Raw genomic sequence first — 11395 nt, 5'->3', positions numbered from 1 at the left:
ACAAACCCATACCCCTAGCCCATTTTATAGTTTCAATTACAGAATTCTTTCACCACTTTAAATTTATTCCAAGGCATTTTTTTCTTTTTTAAGCTATCATAAATGGGACTCTTTTTAAATTTCCTTCTCAGCTAATTACTAGTACACAGAAACATTATCAATTTTTGAATGATGACCCTGTATCCTGTAACTTTATAGAATTCATTTATTCTAATTTTTTTTCTAATTTTTTTTTTTAAAGACAGAATCTCCCTATGTAGTTCAGATCAACCATGAACTCACTATATACCCCAGGCTGGCCTCATACTTGCAGTGATCCTCATTCCTCAGCCTCCTGAATGCCAGGATTACAGGTGTGCACCACCATTCCTGGCTCTAAGAGTTTCTCTGAAGGAGTCTGTAGGTTTTTCTATATAAGATCATGTCATCTTTGGAAGCCTGAGTCAGGAAGATCACTGCGAGTCCCAGGCAGGCCTGGGCTACAAAGTGAATTCAAGGCCAGCCTGAATTGCATAGTGAAATCCTACTTCAAAAAGACCAAACAAAACAAAACAAAAAAAATCATGTTATCTACAAACAGGGATAGTTTAACTTCTTTTCCAATTTTGATTGGTATATTTCTCTTGCCTAAATGTTCTGGTTAGGAAAGCCGCATTATGGTGAATGGAAAAAGTAGGCTATAGAATTATCTTTAACAGCATTTATGTGAAGTCTATAAGCAAAAAAGTGTTATATGCTGTTTAACAATATGAGATTGATAGCGATTTTATTTTTTTATTTTTTTGGTTCCAGGAATCAAACTCAGATCCTTGTGCTTGCCAGGCAGGTATTGTGCTGCTGAGGTATCTCCCTGGCCCTTTGATAGTGATTTAAACACACAGCCAGAGTATCATAAGTAGCAAAGTCAAGTTAGGCTAAGGGTACCAAGGGATTTTTTTTTTTTTTTTTTTTTTTTTTTTTTTGAGACAGGGTCTCACTGTGTAGCACAGGCTGGCCTTGAACTCACTATGTAGCCCAGCTGGTCTTAGACTCATGGTGATCCTCCTACCTCAGCCTCTCAAGTGCTAGAATTAGAGGAATCTGCCACCACACTCAGCTTTAATTTTACCTGCAATGTTTTAAACCTTAAATTTAAAAAAAAGAATTAAGATGTATTGTGTAAATGTACCAACTCCCCACAATAAATGTAATCATTATGTACTGGGAACATGTACTAATAAATTAAAAAACAAAAATTAGGTAGAAAAATAAAAATCAGATAGGAGTTGCGGGTGTAGTTCAATGGCAGAATGTGCACTTAGCATGTACAAGGACCTAGGTTCAATCCCTACCACCCAAAATCCTTTTAAAAATAAAATTCTGCAAAATGTTAACATTTATTACACTGGGCAGTGAGTTCCATTCTCTCAGTATTCTTCTAAGTATGAAAATAAAAAATTTTAAACAGACTTTGTCAAATGAGCACAAAGCTGCAAGAGAAAAATATTTCTCTATTTTAGGAATGTATTTGTAGAAGTATTCTAATACCTGTGATGTCTAACTTCCTAAGTGTAATAGAAACCTCTAAGTACTTATGCACAGAAACATGCTCATAAGATGCTGCCAAAGACACTAAAAAATCTGACTATCTGCCTATGTAGCTACCAGTGATCTATCAACCAACTGACAAATGTGCCATCTGTTACATCAGCATAGTTTAAAAATCTTTCAACTTATAACTAAACAATCCCAAGTCATTCTCAAGTTTCAACATAATTCTACATAAATCTATTACAGATGACCCAAGAAGTACTTTTAACATTATCTTTCTTCTACATTCCTTAGTCACACACACCCATAGAGGACTCTGCAAGTTCCCCCACCTGGCTACAATGTGTATTGGATTCTAGGAGAGATGTATGTGACTCAGATAGCACCAAGGGAGTGTGCTAATTAGCACCAAAGGAAATTAAACACAGAACTCTGCTTAACCAGCAGTCAAGGATGCAAGCTCCTGAGAGAAAATATGACTTCCTATCCAAGCATGATGAGTACACCAAACTGCAACTGATGCCCAGGAACAAGAAGTTCTAGAAACAGGAATTGAAATAAAATTGGCTTTGTAACATTCACCATTCTGCAGAACCAACCAGTGGCAACCCTTCGGGGTTTTGTTTCGTTTTCTGGCTCAATTAAAAATACCCTGCCAGAAAAAAAAAAAAAAAAAAAAATACCTTGCCAGGCATGATGGTGCATGCCTATAATCTCAGCACTGGGGAAGCTGAGGCAGAAGGATCACCGTGAATTCCGAGGACAGCTGGGCTACATAGTGAGTTAAAAGCTAGCCTGAACTACATAGCAAAACTCTGTCTTAAACAAAAAAACCCTTAGGGCCAGGCGTGGGGGCACACACCTGTAATCCCTGCTACTCAGAGGCTGAGGTAGGAAAATCACAAGTTCAAGGGTTTTCTCTCCAGGTGTGAGGGTCCCTGTGTGTGGTAAGGAACTGGACATTTGGTTCTTTGGGAGTTCTGCTATATATGTGTATATGAGATGTCTCTAAATTTAGACAGTCTATGTGTGGTTTTCTGGACCTGTGTATGTCTCTGAGTATTTGCGCTTGTCTGTATTTTTCTCTGTCTTCAAAGTGTTTGATTATAAGCCTTAAATTTATTATAATTTTCCACCTTTCTATAAAACCATATCACAGTTTTCTTGCCTCTCTGCTTTTTAAGTTTCATAAAATAGAGACATGACATGAGACCAACTGGTTCTGACGGGTACACACTGGTACAGAAACTGAGTGGCGTGAGATTGCTCATTTCTAACAAGCTCTCTCAGTAATAATGCTCCTGGCTTAAGTAGCAAAATTTAGTCTGAGCAAGGATCTAAATAATTCCAAATTTAATAATCTTCCTCTGCCTATAAGTAGACCTTCCATGTAGACTTTCCAGAATGTCCTCTGACTTACCCGTGTACCCAACAGGCTTGACATCAAGATCAGTAAATAAAATTACCATTTTGTTTTCAACATGAGTCTCCTATGAGGTAAAAAGACTTCTGAGCACACTTTATACATGAATTTCTGGATTCCTCAATCTGAAACAAGGAAATCTGAGAAAGGTTCTGCTGTACTGTGAAACTCCTTGGGTGAACAACCTATTCATTTTTCCAAGATGATATACCTCAATTTCAATGCTAACCTCTTCAAACTACAATTTCTGCTTTTAGTATTGCTCACATCAAACTAGATTATGTTTTTCCGTATCTATATTCTCCACCTCTCCTTGAAAGCAAGAATGGTATCTTGCTGATTGAATAACTCTAGCACTTAGTATTTGGCACACAACAAATGGATTCTGCACAAAAGAAGCTCACAACATACTAAGAGAAATTGTTAGACAAGTACCCAGAAGGAGTACAGTTACTTCTTTAACACTGCCCAGTATAGTCCCTAAAAAGGACATAGCATGGGACCAACCATTGTTTCTCCCTTACAAAAATAAAGGACATGAATTAATGTAGTAAAAATTCTTATTTCCAGCCTAGCATAGTGGCACATACCTCGAATCCCAGCACTTGGGACGCTGATACAGGTGGATCACCATGAGTTTGAGGCAAGCCTAAACTACACAGCAAGGCCCTGTCTCAAAAAACAAACAAACAAAAAATCTGATTCCCCTTCTGTCCCCAAAAGCACAGTAACCCATGGTTTGGTTAAGTATATCCTTTGTTGAAGAATGTTTATTTACCTTCTTGGAAAAGAACTCCCTCTTTAATCTGGAGCAGACAATGTCAGCTTTGAAAAGTAGATGGACACACTATTACCTAACCAGGACAAAAATTTTTCTTCCTTCACCCTCACCACACATACTCAACTTCTGACAATGCCAAAATAAACATACAAAACAAAAAATCTGCCTGGCATGGTGGCATACACCTGTTATCCAGCATTCAGGAGGCTGAGGTAGGAGGATCACCACAAACTCAAGGCCGGCCTGAACTAAATAGAGACCCTATCTCAAAAAACAAAGCAAAACAAAAAATGTCATTTTGGAAAACGACCATATGATATTATAGCTTTCCAAGTTGGTGGAACTGCAGAAGATGAGATTCTCAGGGACTAATATTGCACAGGATTTTTATTTGAGATGCTATTGAGACTTCAACTTCTGTCAAAACATAAACTATATTCATAAAATAATAGTAAAAGTTTGTTAAAATTACAAATATTTTATGAATAACTCACTACAGCATAATCATTAAATTAGTAGTATCAATGTAACTTTTAGTATCATTCTTTTTTAAAGTATCATTCTAAGCACTCTTCAAAAGTTACTCATGCACTTACAGCTAAAAGGAAAAAAACAGGTAAGACAATTTAAAGGAAAAGAAACAATCAGAACAAACCAGAAAAAGGTAAAAGATTACATTTTATTTGGGGAACAACAGAGCTGCCTTATATTACAAATTGTCCCTGTCTTACATTACAAACAAAAATAAATTCCAAATGGATAGAAAACCAAAATATAACAAATACAATCATAAAAACAGATGGAAATATAGAATTTGTTTAAAAACTTGGAGTAGAAGAGGCCATCTAAGACACAGTTTTCAAGCCCAAAAGGAACAAACAGGTAAATCTGTCTACATAAAAACTTTAAAAGTCATAAAGTTACAAGTCAATTAGAAATAAGAGTAGGAAAAATATTTGCAACATACATGAAGGATTAATGTCCAGAATACTTAAAGAACTCCTACAAATCAACATGAAGAAGATAATCCCCTGGAAAGACAGATTTTTAACTGTTATGTTCACTGCCATATCTTTAGGATTTGGTATCAAGTAGTCAGTCTGTAAGTAATTTGTTAATGGATAGGAACAACCAATTATGAGATAAAGACTATAAACTGCCAACACAGACATGAAAATATTCTCAGCCTCATAAGCAGGAAAATGCAATCAAAAGAATGGTAAAAAATGCTGCCCATCAAAGATATAAAAATATAGCCAGGGTACTGGCACACACCTGTAATCCCAGCACTGCGAGGGGCTGAGGCAAAAGGACTGCAAATTCAAGCCCAGCCTGGACAACTTAGTAACCTAAAAAAATAAAAATTAAAAATTTGCCTGGGGATGTAGCTCAATGTGAAGGCCTTGGGCTCAATCCCAGTACCACCCACAACAATAACAATAAAATAAATAATACCCAGTTTTGGTAAAGGTATGGGGAAAGTCTCATCTTATAGATAGCTCATATGTAAAATGGGACTACATTTTTGGAAGCTACATAATATTGTGTATTAAATTTAAAATATGGACTTTCAAGCCCCAAATTCTACTTTTATATATCTACCCTACAAAAATACTTCTACATGAACACAAAGAGAATGCATACAGGGGCTGGGGATTTAGCTCAGCGACACATTGCCTGCCTGGCAAGCACAAGGTCGTGAGTTCGATTCCCAGTACTGGGAAAAAAACAAAAAAAAAAGAGACTGCATACAGATAGGTACTACAGCACTGTTTATCACAAAAGAAGAAAAAGTGCATCATAAAATAATGCTTTAATAAATAATTTGGAAATCAGTTCAGCAATTAAAAAGAATGAGACAGACATGTATGTACTGATACATGTTATTATAAAACTATAACTTTCTTTATATACAAATATGAATGTAAAGTCATAGAAAAGAGTCTAAGCCGGGCATGATGATACACACCTGTAACCTGCAGGCGCAGACAACTAAAGTAGATGGTTAGTTTCAACCAATGCATAACTCGAGTTCTACAAGCCACAAAGCCAATTATTACATTCTCTTTTTTTTTTTTTTCTTTTTTAAGGTGGAGAACCTGCTTTAGGGATACACAGCTAAAACACCACCTCAAATTACAGAAATGGTTTGGCAAAGAGATGTTATAGCTTGGTATGTACCATTATGGTTTTAGCTATCAGGTGCTAAAAGTAACACACTGTTCCTGTCATGCCTATGGCTTGATCTTGCTGCAAGAGGCTGATATACAGAGGGATATGATGATAATGGAGGAAAATATTAGGAAGAATATAGCGGAAGGGTTTGGGGGACTGAGTCAGCTGAAAAGACGAAGTGAATAGTAAAGGAACTGAGGATTAGGAAAATAAGGGATGACTGGATGTCAAGTAGTAACTAAAGTAAACAGGATGTGAGGCATGGTGGTTGAGGCCTCCTCATAGAAGAGGGTAGATCCTGAGTTCTCAAAGGTTGCACAAAACGATCTTAGCACAAGCTTAAACAGACTTCACATGGGAGTTTAGTCAGATCAGTAGGGGGCTGACAGTGTGGCAAAGCCTCCCACTGTTGCTACGGGCAATGTTCCATCTCACTGATCCCAAAGGCATCACAGACTGGCAAAATCCTGGGCAAGTTAATTACTCTCTTTAAGTCTACATTTTCTCAAATGCAAAACAAAGATAATACTACTCATGTGAGGGGCTGGGGATTTAGCTCAGCGGCACAGCGCCTGCCTGGCAAGCACAAGGTCATGAGTTCGATTTCCAGTACCAGAAAAAAAAACAAAAAAAATACTACTCATGCGATAAAGTTGTTACAAGGATTAACAGATGAGACAGATGTCTGGCACAAGGTAAGTAGTCTAAATGGTACCATTATAGGGATCACCAAAGCCAAGAGAACGGTTTCTAAGGACAGGCAGTCAACACTATCAAGTCTTTTAAAGTGACCAGGGGCTGGGGATTTAGCTCAGCGGCAAAGCGCTTGCCTGGCAAGCGCAAGGTCGTGAGTTCGGTTCCTGGTACCGGAGAAAAACCAAAAAAAAATTTAAAAATAAAAATAAAAAATAAATAAAGTGACCAGAAGGGTCATGTTGAATACCTGCAGGAGGAGATAAATTTATAGAGAAGATAAAGCCAGTTTTGATATTAGTATGCAATGTACAAAAAGGCTTTAAGGAAAAGCCTCATATAGTCAGAAGAACTCAACTAGAAGCTCCAGTATACTTTTGTTTAACATAGGTTCTCAGCCAGAAACCAGGTGTCTCAGACTGATGTATTTCTACTGACAGACTCTTGGTGTGGCGGGGGAGATTATGAGCTATTAATTAAAGTAGCCCAGAGAGAACATGGTTGGTTGAATTGCTGCAGAATACAGCTGTGGAAGAAAGAGACTGAACATGATAAAGTCTGGTTTTTTTGTGTTTCTTTTGTTTTTGTCTTTTTGAGACAGGGTTTCGCTATGCAGCTCAGGCTGGCCTTGAGCTCACTTTGTAGCCCAGGCTGGTCTGGAACTCACAATGATCCTCCTGCCTCAGCCTCCCGAGTGCTGGCATTACAGACTTACAAGTACGCACCACCATACCCAGCAAAGTCTGCTTATTTAACTTGACTGAAATAATTTTATCCTTAGGAACTGTTATGGAGTAAACTTTCTCCTTTGTTCTGTTCTCACCAATCTCTGACTATGTCATTAACACCATAAAAACTCACAGAAATCTGATCAAGCTTACTAAACCTCTTTCTGGGTAAGTGAATTTTAGATTCTCTAATTGTGTCTATACCTAAACACAATGGCAGGGTAGAGGATGTGGGCAACTGCCAAGACCTCTTCCCATCAGTTGTACCTCTGAATATTTTGTTTGTTTGTTTTGTGTTTTTGTCTTTGGAGACAAGGTCTTACTATGTAGTGTGGGCTGGTGTTGAACTCACTATGTAGCCTAGGCTGACCTCAAACTTGAAGTGATCCTCCTGCCTCTGCCTCCTGAATGCTGGGACTACAGGCGTATACCACCACACCCACCTCCTCTGAACATTTAAACAAGACCTACCATGAAACAAACAACATACCCTTTATAAACTCAAGAAAGGGTCTAAACAAAGATTACAAGAAATCTCTTTTTTCTTTCTCTGGTTGTGAGAAAGGGAACCATTTCTAAGAGAATTATATGATAAAGGCACCCTCCTTCACCTCCCCCTACTCTACACAATTCAATTAGCTCTAGACACTAAAGATCTAAGTGTCTTCCTCAAAACATCAAATACCCAAATACAGCTTCAGCCCAGAGGAATCTCTTAAAACTGTTCTTAAATCAAGTGGGGAACACTTTTAAAAAATCAAGTGTGGTGTCACAAGCCTTTAATCCCAGCAATGAAGAGGCTGAAGCAGGATCTCCCAAGAGTTTGAGGCTAGTGTGGGCTACATAATGAGTTCAAAGTCAGCCTAGATGCCAGGCGTGGTGGTGCACACCTGTAATCCCAGCACTCCGAAGGCTGAAGCAAGAGGACTGTCTAGAGTTCAGGACTAGCCTAAGCTACAAAGTGAGCTCAAGGGCAGCCTGAACTGCATAGTAAGACCCTGCCTCAAAATAAAAAAATTAAGTCAGCCTAGACTACACAGGCCCTACCTCAGAAAATAAAAACAACAAAACAAAAACACTCTTAATGTTTAAACTTTCCCAGATTCAAAGAGAGCAAAATTCATATATTATAAAACATAAGGACTGCTTTCCCAGAAAACTCAAAAATGTCCACAAAGATAGATGGTTAAGACCTGTAACTAGCTCAGAAAATAAAAAGAAACTGCGTATTTTACATTAACAAAAAAAATCTGCAGAAAAAAATAATGTAAGATTTAAAAGGTTCAGTCCTGGATTTTGAGCACAGAATATCTGAATTGAAAAGCTACAGAATTTGGGTTTTGAAATCAAACAAACTAGGATTCTGTTAGCTCCATCATGTTACCGTATAACCTTGAGACAAATTCCTCTTTTTCTCCACCTTTGCTTCCTCAATAAAACAAGAACACTATCTTTAAAGGCACATAAAGGAATTAAATAAATTAGTATATATAAACCTCTAAGCACAACATGTGGTGCACAGCAGCATGCCAATTTTCCAAAGGTTTAATCAAACTGATTCAGAGAGAATGTGAGATTCAAGGAATAGGACAAATAGCTGACCAGAAAGAAAAATGTATTCTTCAGTTACTCAAATTATTAACTTTCAAAATGAGAACAAAAGAGAGAAAACAAGTATCTCAAATTACTACCTAATTATAAACGTTAGGCTACAACTGTAAAAGATGTTCCTCTTCTCCTCTTCTTATATAATTCTTTGAAGTTCCATGTTCATACAATTTCTTCCATACTCTTCCTAAAGTCCTAACTCAAGATTCTCCTTACTTTGGTCCTGGGATGACCTTATCCTTAGCCAGACAGACACATTTCAGTGTTCACTTAGTATTCTAAAGACTTCTGAGAGAAGGCCAGACGCTAGAGGTTAGAAAGAATCCATTTGGCATAACGAAAAGCACATGGACAATGGAAACATACAGACATGGGTTTAAGCCCTACCACTACTACTTTCTAGACATATAACTTTGGGCAAGGCACTTAAAACCTCTAAAATATTTCCTCCTCTGTAAAATGGATATAATGTCCCTATATCTCATACTGTACACATCAGGATTACAGAAATGCCTATGACAATCCTTGGCACATAAAAGGCCAATTAATGGTAACTAATATTAGGGTACAACTGCCAGTTGCCGTACTGAACATTTTGCCAGGCTGTACATTTTTAACTGGCAAAAGAGTCAGACTGCTCCCACATTCCCATGCTTATAGCCAAAGCATTCCATTTTGTGATCTATAATTAACCAAATTAAGAGCTTAAACAATTCAGGGCAAGAATGCACTAACATGGTTCAACTCATTCTTTCCTGACAGCAACAAAGCCAGGCAAGGTAGGTATGGTTGCCAAAACCGAGTCTGTCTGAACTAGGTCATTACTGATAATGATGTAAACACAAGTTAGCCAAGGTTCTTCGGCTTGCAGCTTTATTGTCAGAAAGTTTTAACTTTTCTAAAATAAATACCCTTCTGCCTGGTTTTCTCTGCTGTGTTTCAATACTCCTAACACCAATTTCTAAGAGCACAGGGAAGAAATCCTCTCAAGTGCTACACATTCACTATGGAAGTTATCTTCGCTTTTCATAACTTATTTCTAGAGATTTTTTGTTTGCTGAGTTCACGTAATGTGAACTTGCGAAGAACATTATACAGAAATATACTTCCAGTGACAAGATCTGGCCTGCAGAGTACCACAAGTTACAGGATGGAGGCAAGTTCCAAAGATAAAATATGACTGAAAGTAACCTGCACAACCTATGTTCATTCTTATTAACTACTGCACTTGAGAATTCTGGCTGTTACAAAAAGTTTATTTCCCTTGCATGGGTTGTGCAGAGTAACAGAACTAAGAAAACTGATGACAGATACACGAATGGAATAAGGAAAACCATCAATGGAAATGTGACTCAACATAAATAAGTTTTTACATGACAATTATGCAATAAAAGTCACCAAGTACACAGTCAAAGGCTATTTCAATCCTAGTGTTCTCAGTTCCTCCATAATAAACCAGAAGGGAGCCAAGGTCAGAATGATTAAATAGCAAATCTAAGAATCAATAAAGGCTCAACAAATCAGAACATCACAATGCAGTGAGGTGACTTTCCGCTTGAGGAAAGAACCATCTCACGCCCTTCCATTTAGCCAATGTAAAGAAAGTTAAAGATTTTTAAGAAGACGAAAAAAAAAAACAACTCAGTGATGCCTTTGTGTCATACAGCTGTATCCTTGCCCAGAACTTCACCTGCTTAACTTTCAGCAGAGAAGTGGGGTTTTTTGGGTGCAATTAACATTGTAAAGCAAGCTCAGCCCTGTCTTCTATAGCCTCAAGGTTGCTGAGTAAATCTAGAATCATGGAACATACATTTTAGTAATGAAAAAACAGGAAGAAGGTGGTTCAGTGGCATGGAAAATGGCCAAGAGGCACATCTAGAATTAAGAAAAACAGATTCTGGTGTGTTGTCTGTAATTTTTTTAAAACTTCTTTCTATGCAATCTATTGAACCCTATATTTCAGAGGCGGTCATGGTAGTACATACTTAACCCATGATAAGATTAAAAGTCATTGTTCATATTAATAATGTTGTCATTTCTTGGCACCCTACTATACGTGCCAAGTTCAATGCTAACATCTATAAAAGTGTTATAAAGTATTTAATACTTAATGTCTGATACTTAATCATACTAATATCCTTATTTTTATTCAACAGGAATCTGATTTGTAGCATTTAAAACTTACCCAAAAGCTAGCAGGAACTGGGAGAGAAGGTACTAGGATTCAAACCCAAGTGTCTGTCTGTCTCACTATAAACTCCACGATCTAAAAGCAGTGTTAAACACTTTTACTTTCCAAAGATCTGACCTAGTTACACATTTTAGACTTCTGCCTGACTCTTCATCACAAGAAAAACATTTAGGGGCTGGGGATTTAGCTCAGTGGCAAAGTGCCTGCCTGGCAAACGCAAGGTTGTGAGTTCGGTTCCCGGTACCGGAGAAAAACCAAAAAAAAAA

General features: G+C 37.5%; 1 protein-coding gene and 1 long non-coding RNA gene across 2 annotated transcripts in view; one reads left to right on the top strand and one right to left on the bottom strand.

Moving 5' to 3' along the window:
* Positions 1-7238, top strand: part of LOC106146445 — a 26192-nt gene extending 18954 nt beyond the window's left edge. Inside the window, exons 2-3 of the long non-coding RNA XR_001230878.1 lie at positions 5825-5907; positions 7204-7238. This is a non-coding gene — a long non-coding RNA (uncharacterized LOC106146445). The remainder of the gene's footprint in view (positions 1-5824; positions 5908-7203) is intronic.
* The window catches only part of Ahcyl2 (adenosylhomocysteinase-like 2), a gene marked incomplete in the record, with an annotated part of 202557 nt that overhangs the window by 189308 nt on the left and 1854 nt on the right, over positions 1-11395 (bottom strand).

This window comes from Chinchilla lanigera, unplaced genomic scaffold, assembly GCF_000276665.1.
Source record: "Chinchilla lanigera isolate Chin_1 unplaced genomic scaffold, ChiLan1.0 scaffold00078, whole genome shotgun sequence".
Taxonomy (NCBI): Eukaryota; Metazoa; Chordata; class Mammalia; order Rodentia; family Chinchillidae; genus Chinchilla; species Chinchilla lanigera.
Note: the sequence above shows the minus strand (reverse complement) of the source record. Positions and strands in the feature narration are given on the sequence as shown.